The sequence below is a fragment of the Stegostoma tigrinum genome, unplaced genomic scaffold (genome assembly GCF_030684315.1).
Source record: "Stegostoma tigrinum isolate sSteTig4 unplaced genomic scaffold, sSteTig4.hap1 scaffold_143, whole genome shotgun sequence".
NCBI classification, from domain to species: domain Eukaryota; kingdom Metazoa; phylum Chordata; class Chondrichthyes; order Orectolobiformes; family Stegostomatidae; genus Stegostoma; species Stegostoma tigrinum.
The window spans coordinates 134,607-147,376 of NW_026728088.1; positions in this window are offsets into that span (position 1 = coordinate 134,607).

Consider the following 12,770-nt stretch of genomic DNA (forward strand, 5'->3'; position numbering starts at 1 on the left):
CATTCTGGAATACAGCGTCTTCATGTACAGCCTTCAGCCAAAATGGAGTTCAAACAATCAGAGGAGCTTGAGATCTACTTATCAACAATGAAAACAAAGAAAGTGAAATTCGCAAACTCAATACACATGGATTTCTCACCACATTTTGTCACAAAAAGCTGACATTCGTGCGTAATAGTTGAAGACAACGCAATGTTCCAGTATTTTGCAATGAATAAAGTAACTATCGTACTGAAAACATGATATTTTAGGGACAGAAATGTTTGAAATATTGAGCAGTTCAGGATGCATTGTTGGACAGAGAAGCAGACTTGGAGTTTTAGGTACATTAACTTCCGTTGGATCACCCAGATGTCTAGTCACTTTTCCTTAAAATGACGACTATTGTGCTTGCAACTCAATAGTTTAATGAGACATAGCTTCTTATATTATCCTGAGCTCAGTAGTAAGCAAACCGGCAGCAAATTACACCACCAAACAGAATTAGGCTCTAACCAGTTTTAAGGAAAATTCAATTTTCCTACTTAGCGTTGGCGCCATGTTTTTTTTTTAAATCCGTTCAAGCAATTCTCTTTTGAAAGTATTGCTGAATCAGAATGCATTGCATTTCCTGTATCGGCATCTCTCAAGCTTCACAATTATCTTCAGAAAAAAATAATCTCGTTCAATCATTGTTTTCCTTTTGCAAATAATCTGTGCAGAATCTTTTGTGACAAATATTCATTCCAGAGATTTCCTTTTTGTCTTTTGCAGCGTGTGGGCGTTGTTTACTCAGTCAGTATTTGTTCACTCCACATTCCCTAGTCAATGTAGGGGTCAGCTGCCTTCTTGAATTGAATTGAATCACATTGTCACCTGTCTTCAATATAAAAGTGAGTAATTTAGCCATGCAAAAGCGCCATTCTTTTTAACTTAAAATGAATTTTAAAAAATGAAAGATAACTTGGAGAGAGTCCAAGGTTTCCTCCCTTCACTGCTACTGTCCCACTCCAGGCTATACCAGCCCACGCCATGCTACCACTACAGTCCGGCTCCGGGTTTCACCAGACTGCTCCATGCCCAATCCCCCATCCCGATTCCTGGCGAAGCTGACACATGCCCACGCTATGCCATGCCATGCCGTCACCTGGACACCGATCAGGGCTTCTCCAGGACACTCCACATGGAATCAAGAATCCCATTCCAGGCTTCAGATGGGTGACTCTTATCATGTTGCGTCTCAAGAGGTCATCACCACTCCGAAGCCCACTGAAGCTGTCGTCATATTGAAGAGCTGCTTTATAAGGTTACGTTTTATCGAAAATTAAATAAAACTGAAAGAAAAAGGGGAAATATTGCTGCAGCCCACAGCGTGTAGGTACAGTCTGATTGAATTAGGCTTATTGTCACGTGCACCTGAATGATTGCAGTGAAAAGTTTAGAAGGTCGGCACTTATGGCACTATCTAAGGTATGAGGTAACGAGGCATCGATACTTAAGTGTTTTGTGCAAAATTGAAAGAAGAATAATCGAAAGTAGAGCAGTAGAAATAACAAAAAAGAACAGTACTTGGATTACAGTTGTTTAGACACCAGTCTGTGTCAGATCTTGACCTCCTGTACTCAAGAGCCTCGCCTCCCCGCGACAGCCTCGAGTTAACAACGACCTCGCCTCCATGTGGGATCCTTTGGCCCAGGACCTGTCTTTGACACTCGCCTCTCTGTGCCTGTTCTCCAGTCTGGGACTCGTTTTGTAGGGGAGGTGAATGTATTTGGCGCAGTGGAAGTACTGGTATAGTGACGTGGTTAAAGACAAGGTGGTTTGTGGATTGGAATGGTAATATAGGTGAGATTGATTCCATTGATTTGCAGCTCTTGACTATACACGTGATTGCCTTAATCCCTTTCGAGCTTATTGGGGAAGAATATGTGGGGAGCTGCAATGCATCATATACTTTATAATGGTGATCAAGGAGACCTGAGCCCCTTGGCATGATCAGAGAATGATCTTCTTTAAACCACATCTCCCATGCTCGTCAGGAGAGCAGGGATTCGGTACTCTTGCCTCTTGCCTCTTCATGGGCAGTTACCAAGGGAATCCTTATTGGTTTAATTTCCTCTGCTTCATAATATATTTAAGTTCAGCTAGTTGTCGTGTCTGACCTAAGGTTGTAGGCAGAAAATGGTAGCAAGGCCGCAGTATCATACACGTTTCCTCTCACAGGTTGGAACCGTCCAATCGCACCACTGTTGCCACCAAGATTCTAGAAAGCCAGCCAACTATACATTGCACACCACGTTAATGAGTTGAACTCTCACAACATGTTGTAACGTTTCACTATTAGGAGTCTAGTTGTGGGGAGCAGTAACTCGCCAAGGTAACCACATCTGAGCACTAAGAGGTGCCAATTAACAGGCAGAAGCCAACACCTCTTAGTTTGACAGAGGGCACCAAATGGTCCATGTTGTATGTAGAGAACTGCCAGGTTGCAAGGCACCTTATAGGCGCCTTGTAAGGTGTGCTATATCATATACAGTCCATAGTGAGAGGGTGGGAACTGGAGGCTGGATTTTGCCAAAATCGTGTGCAATACTTAAGCCGCAAATCAAGCTAGGAACAAAATTCTCAGCCCCAAACCCCACTCGTGGTTTCTGTTTACTTAAGATCTCTAAGGCTTATCCATTTATGATGGAGATAAGGAATTTCATCTGTCCCAGAACGGTGAATCTGCATTGTGCATGACTGCAGAGGTCTGTCGAGGCTGGGTGGTTAATTATAGCCATCAGAACGAGGAACAGGGTGAGGCTGTTCAGCCCCTCGAGCCTGTTCGACCATTGAATATGATCATGGTTGATCGGATATTCCTCACATCTACTTTGCTGCCCTTTCCCTTTAACGTTTATTCCCAAACTGATCAAGAATCTGTCCATCCCAGCCTTAATATTAAACAAGGATACTTATTTCACAGGTCTCTGTGGCAAAGTGTTCTAAAGACTCACAACTCTCTGAGAGAAGGAATTTCCTGTGAACTCAGCCTTAACTTGGGATCCCTTTAATCGGAAACTCTGCCTCTGGTCGTAGACTCTTCCATGAAGGGAAACACCCTCATAACATTTGCCCTGTCAAGCCTCTTAAGAATCTTTAATGCTTCAATGAGATCACCATTCAAGCCTGATATAGACACGTATTTTAGAACATCCAAATCTGAAACAAAATACAGGACACTGTCAAAACTAGGCAGGGCTGGCAGCATCTGTGCAGAGAAAAATAGATTAATGTATCAAGACTAGTACAACTTCTTCAAAACTGATTAATAAGGTAATTAAAGATTCTCGGGAAAGGGTATGGAAATGGAATTGACATTATCAAGTCAGCTGTATTCTCATTGGATGGCAGTGGAATTGATAGACAGAATGGCCTCCTTCTGTTCCCACATTTCACTTTGTGTCCCTGTCTCTCGAGCACTAACTGCTTCTGCACAATCCAGAAAGAGCTCAGCACTGTGCCTGCAAACTGGTGTCCATCGCCCACATTGTACTCACCCTGGCAACAGCAGTATGGGCATTGTGACTGTCGCCATAATTGGGTATTTAGAGTGATGGAATTGACATAAACCCGACGGAAATTCTTATTTTACAGACTTTATCCGTGACTGTAAACACTTCATTATGGTATATCAGGCAGAGAATGCAAATCTCTCATTTTACACTTGTACATCTATCAGTATAAAAAAAAACTTGGGAGTCCTAAACTGCGGGATCTGTCACCATGGAAACATCACCAAAGACTCTGAGACAGTGCATTAAGATTCTGCTTTCTGTGAAGATGTGTATATAAATCCTAAAGATGCTATATTTTCTGTTAGTTCACATTCAAATTATGTCCAAAACTATCTTTGGAGATGTAAGTGACAGGTTAGATTTAAAGCAAAAGCCGTGCAGTGTTTTACTGTAACTGGAAAAGCAAGGAACGGCAATACAACTATAAATGGTTGATCATTGAAGAGAAAATGTTATGCAGCTAGTTGAGTTTTTCTTTGAGATAGATGAGGACACGCCGGATGTGAGAGAGTGGGATGACACAGAAAAGTACACATCTTCGTGGACCGCTCTATATGATTGTTAAATTAAATTGACAGTCGGGGTAAATTAAGTTAAACAGATCCTTTCAATACCTCAGGAAAACAGAAGGTGTTTCTGAAATGTACTTCCTACTGTAATTTAACGATAGATGAAAGATGGACAGCGAGAGGGGGGAACAGAGAGGGGGCGGGACAGCGAGAGAAAGGGGGTACACAGAGGAGGGGACAGTGAGACTGAGTGAGATGGACAGTGAGAGAAAGAGGGTCAGAGAAATAGCGAGAAAAACAGAGTGGGCAGTGAGAGACATACGCATACTGCGGGGGGTGGGGCAGTGTGTGGGAGAGAGAAAGGGATAATAAGTGTGAGAGAGAGGCAGCGAGAGTCAGGGGGAGGGCCAGTTCGGGAGAGAGAGTGAGGGGAGACAGAGACAGAGAGAGAGGTACATGGGCAGACAGAGTGAGAATAGGGTACAGAGAGAGGGGGACAGAGAGGGGAACTGAGAGTGAGAGAGAGGGGGAGAAGGAAACATAGGACTTGAGATGGAGAGGGGACAGATAGAGAGGCGACGGAGCCTGGGGGACGGGGTGGGGGCGGTAGGGGTTGGTGGAGGAACGCAGAAAGAGGGTGTTCAGAGAGAGAGGGGAGACTTGGAGTGGGGGAAGAGAGAAAGGCAAAGAGCGAGAGAATATATATGTATATATATAGAGAGAGATGGGGGGCAGAGAGAGACAGAGAGAGCGAGTGAGAGAGAGAGAGTCTACTGTGAACCCACATTCTCCCAGCAATGGAAAACATGGGGAGAGGGAGGGAGGTTAGAGAAAGGGAGATTTGGAGGTGGAAAATGTGCAAGAGGGAGAGACAGTGAAGAATAATGATGGGGGGAACTGTGATAGAGACAGAGAGAGAAAAGGAGAATAGACAGTATGGCGGGAACATCGTGAAGTCGGAAGGGGATATGGAGGGAGAGTGAAAATAGAGTGATGAATTCTGCTGAGTCCAGCTCTAAATCGGTGACTGGAGATGAAACCAAGGACGCAGTGACTTAAAATCAACTCCTGAGCTCTCCTGTCCCCTCCCCTTCCCAGAGGGCTAGGACATGGGGACAAGTCTGTCTCTCTGCCCAGCTCAGCTTCGTCACCTCAAAGACAAACAACAATATATTTCACAGCTTTTAAAGAACATTTTTATTATTTTCAAATTAAATTTATCGGTACAGGAAATGGAATGATGCCTTTTCTCCCTGGCCCCTGAATTGAGAGAGACATTCAAAACTATCCCTGTAACCCGTGTATTAAAATTGGAACAGCAGCACGACCCTTAGCCTGCTACCATAGTGACAGGCTACATCGTTGCTGAAAAAATTGAAATGAGAAAATCCTGGATGGATTGATTAATGAGTGAATTTGAATGATTGATGAATTTGGGTCAAGGGATATTTCAGCACATTCTTCAGCTGCTGCCTGAACTTAGTCTGGGTCAAGGCATAAATCGCGGTGTTTGCGCAGCAACTGAGGAGCTGCAGCATGAAGCCCAATTCCTTCACCAAGCCACCTAGACACATGGACTTACACCCAACAAACCACTTCCGGTACCATGTAGAATACGCCATTAATGTTGACCATGACAGTATGAAATTGGCTGAGATCACAAACAGTAAAATGATGGATTTTTTTTGATTTCTCATTTCTGTGTCACACTGACCGTCCCCACTGGTGTGAGCCCGGAGTCTCTTGCGGGCTCTGCTGGTCACTAAAATGTGTCTGACGGTGAAAACATTGAGCAGCAGAATCAGGAGAAATGGGAGAGTCGGGGTTAGAATGTGGTGGAGGAACTCGATTGTGACCCAGGCACGAGATGATTCAACATCGTCTGTTACATCACAAAACCAGGGGATGTTCAGCAGCCAATAGCGAGCTGTGAGCATAAAATACCAGAAAATGTTCTTTAAACAGCTCAGCACAGTCACTGTTCCCAGAACCACAGCCGCCGTTTTCTCACTGCAATATTTACTTTTCAGCTTCTGGCAACAAATGGTCACAAATCGATCAAAGGTGAAAGTGACGGTGAAACAGACAGAACAGTCAGTGGCTGCATAAAGCAGGACGGTGTGGATATTACACACAGGGATAGACCGCAGGAAATAAAACTGTTCCTTATAAAACAATGGGAATGTGTCCCAATATCAGGTCGAGGATAATGACCAGCGGATGTCTAACTGCCATGGTCCCTGGGTAACGACTGACACATGGAGACAATCCACAATCTTTATAAAGCAGGATGAAGGTTGTCACTACGTTAACTGAGAGGAAGGCAAAGAAGCAAATTATACATCAGCCTGAAGGCACTATTAACAGATTATTTGAGGATGTAGTGAAATTTTCAAAAGTGTCTCTGTATTCAATGATTTACTGAAATAATCTGAGCTGAAGTAACAAATGGTAAGTTCTAAATTACTTACAAAAGTGCAATACAAAAAAACAAGAAATATTTCCTCTCCAAACACAAACACACATCCATTAGAACTGATGCTTTTTTCAACATTTCTACCACTTGAACACTCAAGAGGACACAGGTCACTTCTTTACAGTTCTGGATTTGGAGACTGAAAACGTTGCCGAGCTGAAGGATTGTCTGCCAGTTTCCTTGAAGTCAAGTCGAGATTGGAAATTTCTGTCTCTTTGTCCAATTTGCAATATTCTGTAGCACAGAAATGTAAATGCAGGGAGAATGTAATCACCCCTGTAACTGTCCAACAGGACTTGGAAACAGTGTTCCTTTCTCCCTGGAGTATGATCTATTCCTTTGGTATCTTATCCTTTGTTCTATTAGCTGATATCCGGCTGTCACAAATAATGTTAGTTAGAGAATGTTCTGGACAATTTCATTTTTGTAATGCTCTGGAGAATGCCACTTGTAGAATGACCTGTTCATGGAATGTTCCAAGTAATGTTCTAAGCAATTCCCAAGGTCAAGGAAAGGCCACATTCCCCCCAGAATGTGACACATGGAGATGGCAGAGGAGTATTTGGTTTTCAAAAAACACACAGGCAAATAATTCAGATGCATCAGGTGTTCATTTAGCCCTTCAAACCTGCTCCACTATTCAATAACATTTGGGCTGATCTGATTATGTCCTGAGCTCCATTTTAGAGGAACTTGTTGTCATTTAACCCTCTGGATTCCTGACACTGATCAGGAGACACGTGGACACTTCTTGGCACCAATTTCCTTCACGCATTTGCTCAGAAGCCACAATGACGGATGCCCAAATTACATATTCCATCAGATTTAAATTTTAATGTTATATTAAATCTATCTTCCACATGGCAATTAAAAATATACACTCTTTTTGTAGGTATCAATATTCAGTTGCAATTCGGATATGTGTTTATTTCATTTGACTCACCTTATTTTATCTAGCAAACTACAGCTATACCTCCTATACTCCCATGTCAGTATAAAATTAAGTTAGGGGTCTTGTGTATGGAATATCAGGAATTAAAATAAAAATTAAAGAGCAGGACAGCAAGTCTTATAATCTTCAGATCATGACCTGAATCACATGTAAATTAGCAGAGAAGGACAAAAATCTGGTAGTAAATGTGCCACTAAAGGAATGGTGCAAGATGCCTTGTTACTAAGGAATTAAAATCAAACCAGTAGAAATCAGTGATAGAAGGTTAGAAAGCATAGAATCCGTGTGGCCAATGATGAGGAACCTTAAAGGAAAAAAAAATGTTTTGTGTGATTTGTGTAAGGGCGTCCTAACAATAGTCAGGATGTGTGGCAGAAAATAATTCTGGAGATCAAAAAGCCATTGAGGTAAAGTGCAATACCATAATCATTGGGAGCTTCAATATTCGGGTGGACTGGGACCATCATGTTAATAACAGATCCCAAGCAAAGGAATACGTGAAACATATGAGATATTTTGTGGACCAGTTTGTTGTAGAATCCAGTAGGGAACAAGCAATTCTGGATATGTTGATGTATAAGGAGGCAGACTTTATGAGAGAGCTGAAAGTGAAGGACAACTTCGGGGGCAGTGATAACAATATGGTCGATGTCACCCTGTCGTTTGAGATGGAGAAGCTGGAATTATATCTAAAACTACCATTGACTAAACATAGTGACAAATACATGATGGATGAGGGAGCCAGAGTTGGTTGGAAGGGGAGCTTTGCAGTGAAGACAGTAGAGTGGCAATGGTTGGTGTTAGTTGGTGTTATTGGGGAGGCATTGCAGGAATTCATCACAAGAAATAGAACACATACTAAGGACAGCAAAGATAGGCTAATGTAACACCACTGCTCAAGGCGGGAGAGAGACAGAAGGCGGGACATTTTAAGGTTGTTCGGCTGACTTCGTTTGATAGTTAGATTCTTTTAGAACATAGAACATAGAACAGTACAGCACAGAACAGGCCCTTCAGCCCACAATGTTGTGCCGACCATTGATCCTCATGTATGCACCCTCAAATTTCTGTGACCATATACATGTCCAGCAGTCTCTTAAATGAGCCCAATGACATTGCTTCCACAACTGCTGCTGGCAACGCATTCCATGCTCTCACAACTCTCTGCGTAAAGAACCTGCCTCTGACATCCCCTCTATACTTTCCACCAACCAGCTTGAAACTATGACCCCTCGTGCTAGCCATTTCTGCCCTGGGAAATAGTCTCTGGCTATCAACTCTATCTATGCCTCTCATTATCTTGTATACCTCAATTAGGTCCCCTCTCCTCCTCCTTTTCTCCAATGAAAAGAGACCGAGCTCAGTCAAATTCTCTTCATAAGATAAGCCCTCCAGTCCAGGCAGCATCCTGGTAAACCTCCTCTGAACCCTCTCCAAAGCATCCACATCTTTCCTATAATTGGGCGCCCAGAACTGGACGCAGTATTCCAAGTCATTTCAATTTTCTTCATTATTAAGGACAAGAATACAGACAACTTGGAATTGCACGGTTAAATTAGGCTAAGCCTGTTTGGCTTCAGCAAGCAGAGATCAGGCCTGATAATTCTGTTAGAATTCTTTGAAGATGTAACTTTAAAGTTAGATAAGGGAAAACCAGTGGATGTGATCTACTTGAATTTGCTGAAGATCTTCGATGAGGTACCACACAGGAGGCTGCTGAATAGAATAACATCCCATGGTTTTAGGGGAAAGATACTGACATGCAGTGAGGATTGGTTTGCTGGCAGCTGGCCAAGATTAGGAATAAAGTTGTTTTTTTTTTCTTTCAGGATGGCTGCTGGTGACTGGCAGACTTTCACCAAGTGAGTGTTGAGACTACAACTGTTTACATGGTATAGAAATGATCTGGATGAAGGAACTGAGGCTATTGTTGAAAAGCTTGCAGATGACACAAGGATAGGTGGACAGAGAGACAGGTAGAGTGCTGGAAGCAAGGAGGCAGTAGATGACAAATCACTGAAGGTGGCAGGAAATTTTAATAAAATTGAGGACACACGTGGGATGCTTTATTATTCAAGGCATTAATTGTAATAGTGACGAGGCCATGTTGAGTTGCTCAGATATTTGGTTAGGACACAATTGAAGTCGTGTGTGCAGTTCTGACCACCATACTATCGGAAGTTTGTGATTTTACTGGCAGGGATTCAGAGGAGATGCACCAGGATTTTGCCTGGAATAAGGCCATAAGGCAAAGTGGCAGAAGAAGGATATTCATTCCATTGAGTCAGCTCCACCATTCATGGCTGCTCTGATAACTCAAGTCTCTTTTCTTCCCTTTCACACTTGATTCCTTTATTGAATAAAAATCTTTCATCGCACATCCTGAAATGTACTTAATGGCGTAGCCTCAACAAACTTCTCTGGTGTGGAATTCCACATAATCACTGAATGTAAATGTAGTGATTGGAATGATGCCAGTCAGGTAGGCCTCAGAATACGGGTTCCCTGACTGAGGATGTTAATGTGAGTCAATCAGAGATCCCTGGCTGAAAGACATAAACAGGAGTGTCAGAGGTTCTGTTCATTCTGAGAGATGGCTGTGAGGGAGCTGGATCAGGGCCAAGGACTGTCCACGTGAAAGGAAGAATGTCTTGGTGACGATGTACCTCCCTCCATGGAGTAATTTCAATAAAGTTATCATAGTCCTGTTGGACAAGAGGGCTATTCTCTCATGGGAGAGAGGGGAGACTAGTGGTAATATAAACTGAGGGTCTCCACGCCTCAGCGAAGATGAGGTGTTAAGATGTAGAGTCCTTCATGGGAATCTCAACTAGAAATAGAGTTGAAGTCACCCTGTTGGCATCCCTTTGAATTACAAACCATCCATCCAGCTAACTGAGCTCGCCTATCCTCAACCAGGTTCACCGCCCTCTGAGAGGAAATAAAAAGCTGCCTGTTCTTTGTCTTAAATATATGTCTCCTTGTTCTGCGATTCTGCTGTCTGCTCCCGTACTCTCCCATAAAGAGAAACAGCCTCTCCACATTTTACCTCTCATTTCCCCCAACAATCTTGAACATTTTAATAAAGTCGTTGGCAAGTAGTTTTGACTGCCGTCAGTTGTGATGCTGGAATGCATTGCATTCATGGTCAGTTTGTCAGCCTGTTTCCCAAGGGACACTTTTTTTTCTTATCAATACCACCGGAAAATTGTTCAGTTCTCTTCTTGAAAACAAAATTCCAATGTGTGGCAATGTGACGATAATGCTGGCCCATGTACTGCTCGCAGGATGGAGGCAATCCACTGACAACGTCCTGAGGTCATGCAATGATGTCAGATACAAAAAGAATTGTTTCCTGCGCTGTTTTTTGCCACCTCCCCATCCCCAACCACACTGAATCTTTTTTTTTTCTGAACTCAAGTCCTTAAAGTCACTCCTTCACTTCTGAGGGTACATGACACAGAATGTTACATTATGGGAGGTAGCTATTCATTCATTTGTTTCTCTGCTGATTCTCTTAATAAGCTTTTCAACTACTGCCACTCTGGCCAATCCTGCCCATTATTCCTTTTCAGGCAATTATTCATGCTTGTTCGAATGAATCTACTAACATCTGGCTGTGAAATAGCATTTCTCCTCACGTTGTCAATACTTCTTTTGCCAATTACTCTCAATCTGTGGCCTTAGGTTCACGATCTTTCCATCAACTGGCAACTGTTTCTCTCTATCTACTTTTTCCAGACTCTACAGGATTTTATGCATCCCCATCAAACCTCCATGGCCCAAACTTCTGCAATTTATCAACATCACTGAAGTTAAGAGACATGCACAGCTGACTGCATGTGGGAAATGAAGGAAGAGGGGAACGCTCCAATTTGGATCCCTCGTGTTAATACACAGCAGGCTGTTCACTCGCTTCCAATCGTCAGACCAGACTGAGAGCACTGTGCATAGGTCTGGTCTGTGGGTTCCAAACAAGAATATTACACAGATGGCAAAGAAGATTTTAAGGGATGTTAATAAAAACTGAGAGGTTGTGACTTTTCACAAGTGACTGAACAGTTTGAAGCTTCTTTCCTCCATAAATGAGAAAACTGAGAAGCGAATTAATATGGACTTTAGAATTAAAAAGGGATTTGGCACAGCAGATGTAGAGAAGGTAATTTTCCACGTGTGGGGAGAGCAGATGTGACTAATTAATTGCAGTCATCAATAAAAACAATGAGGATATCACAAGAAAGTGCTTTACACATGGAGCAGGCGGAAAGTGGAGGTTGCTACTGCATGGAGCAGAGGAGGCAGATTTCACAGGCACATAGCCAGTATGGAACGTTGGACAGAATAACCTTCCTCTTGCTTTAATGATGCAGTGCATCTGGCAGGGAATCCCTACATTTCCTGAAGAATTGAAAAAAAAGGGTGCACGGTTGGTTTTAGATGAAGTGGGTGCAGGGAGGAGCATGTGGAACATCAACAGCATCACAGAATCAGGGGTAAAATTGCCCGTCTCCATGGATCCAATGGAGCAAGTCTGCAACATAGTATGTGAATCACAAACTTACCCAACTGAGTCATCACTGATCAAGTATTGGGTAAAGCAGCAGTAGGGTTGCCTGGCAGTCAAATACAGATCACTTCTCAGTAAACAATCAACAGTGTTAGGAATATTATTGTGCAGTGTGTCAGCATGTTCAGGATTGAAGTAGTGTGTGGAAACAAAGTTCACGATGGACGAAGATTAGGGAACCCGAACCTGAATAATGGAAACTTCGATGATTGGGATTGAAAATTTCAGCGACTTACCATGAACAAATTTAATTTGCAATTGCATTAGGTCTTCAACATAGTAAAACATTGTAAGGTGTGAAACACAGCATCTACCAGCACAGCTTGACACTGAGCTTGAGAAGGAGACAGGCAATAAAACGGACGATACCTTGAATTAACAGGAGGAGAATATTCAGCCCATCAGTCCTGCACCATCATTCGAAGAAATCAAGGCTGATCTATCATAAACGTAAACTTCCTTTTTGTGTCAGCTCTTCGTTCTTAACAACCTGCTGGTATTTCAAATTGTCATCAATTTCCTCTTTAAATATTTACAGTGATCCGTCCTCCACAACTTTGTGGGAAACGATAGTCCAAATATATTTCAAGGTCTGAAGGAAGAACTATCTTCAGGACTCAGTTAAAGTGTTAGGAACCACTAATTGAAAACAAAGTCCCTAGTTCTAGATTCAAACACTACTGGATACATCTTCTCAAAATATTACATTCAAGCCCCCTCTGAATCA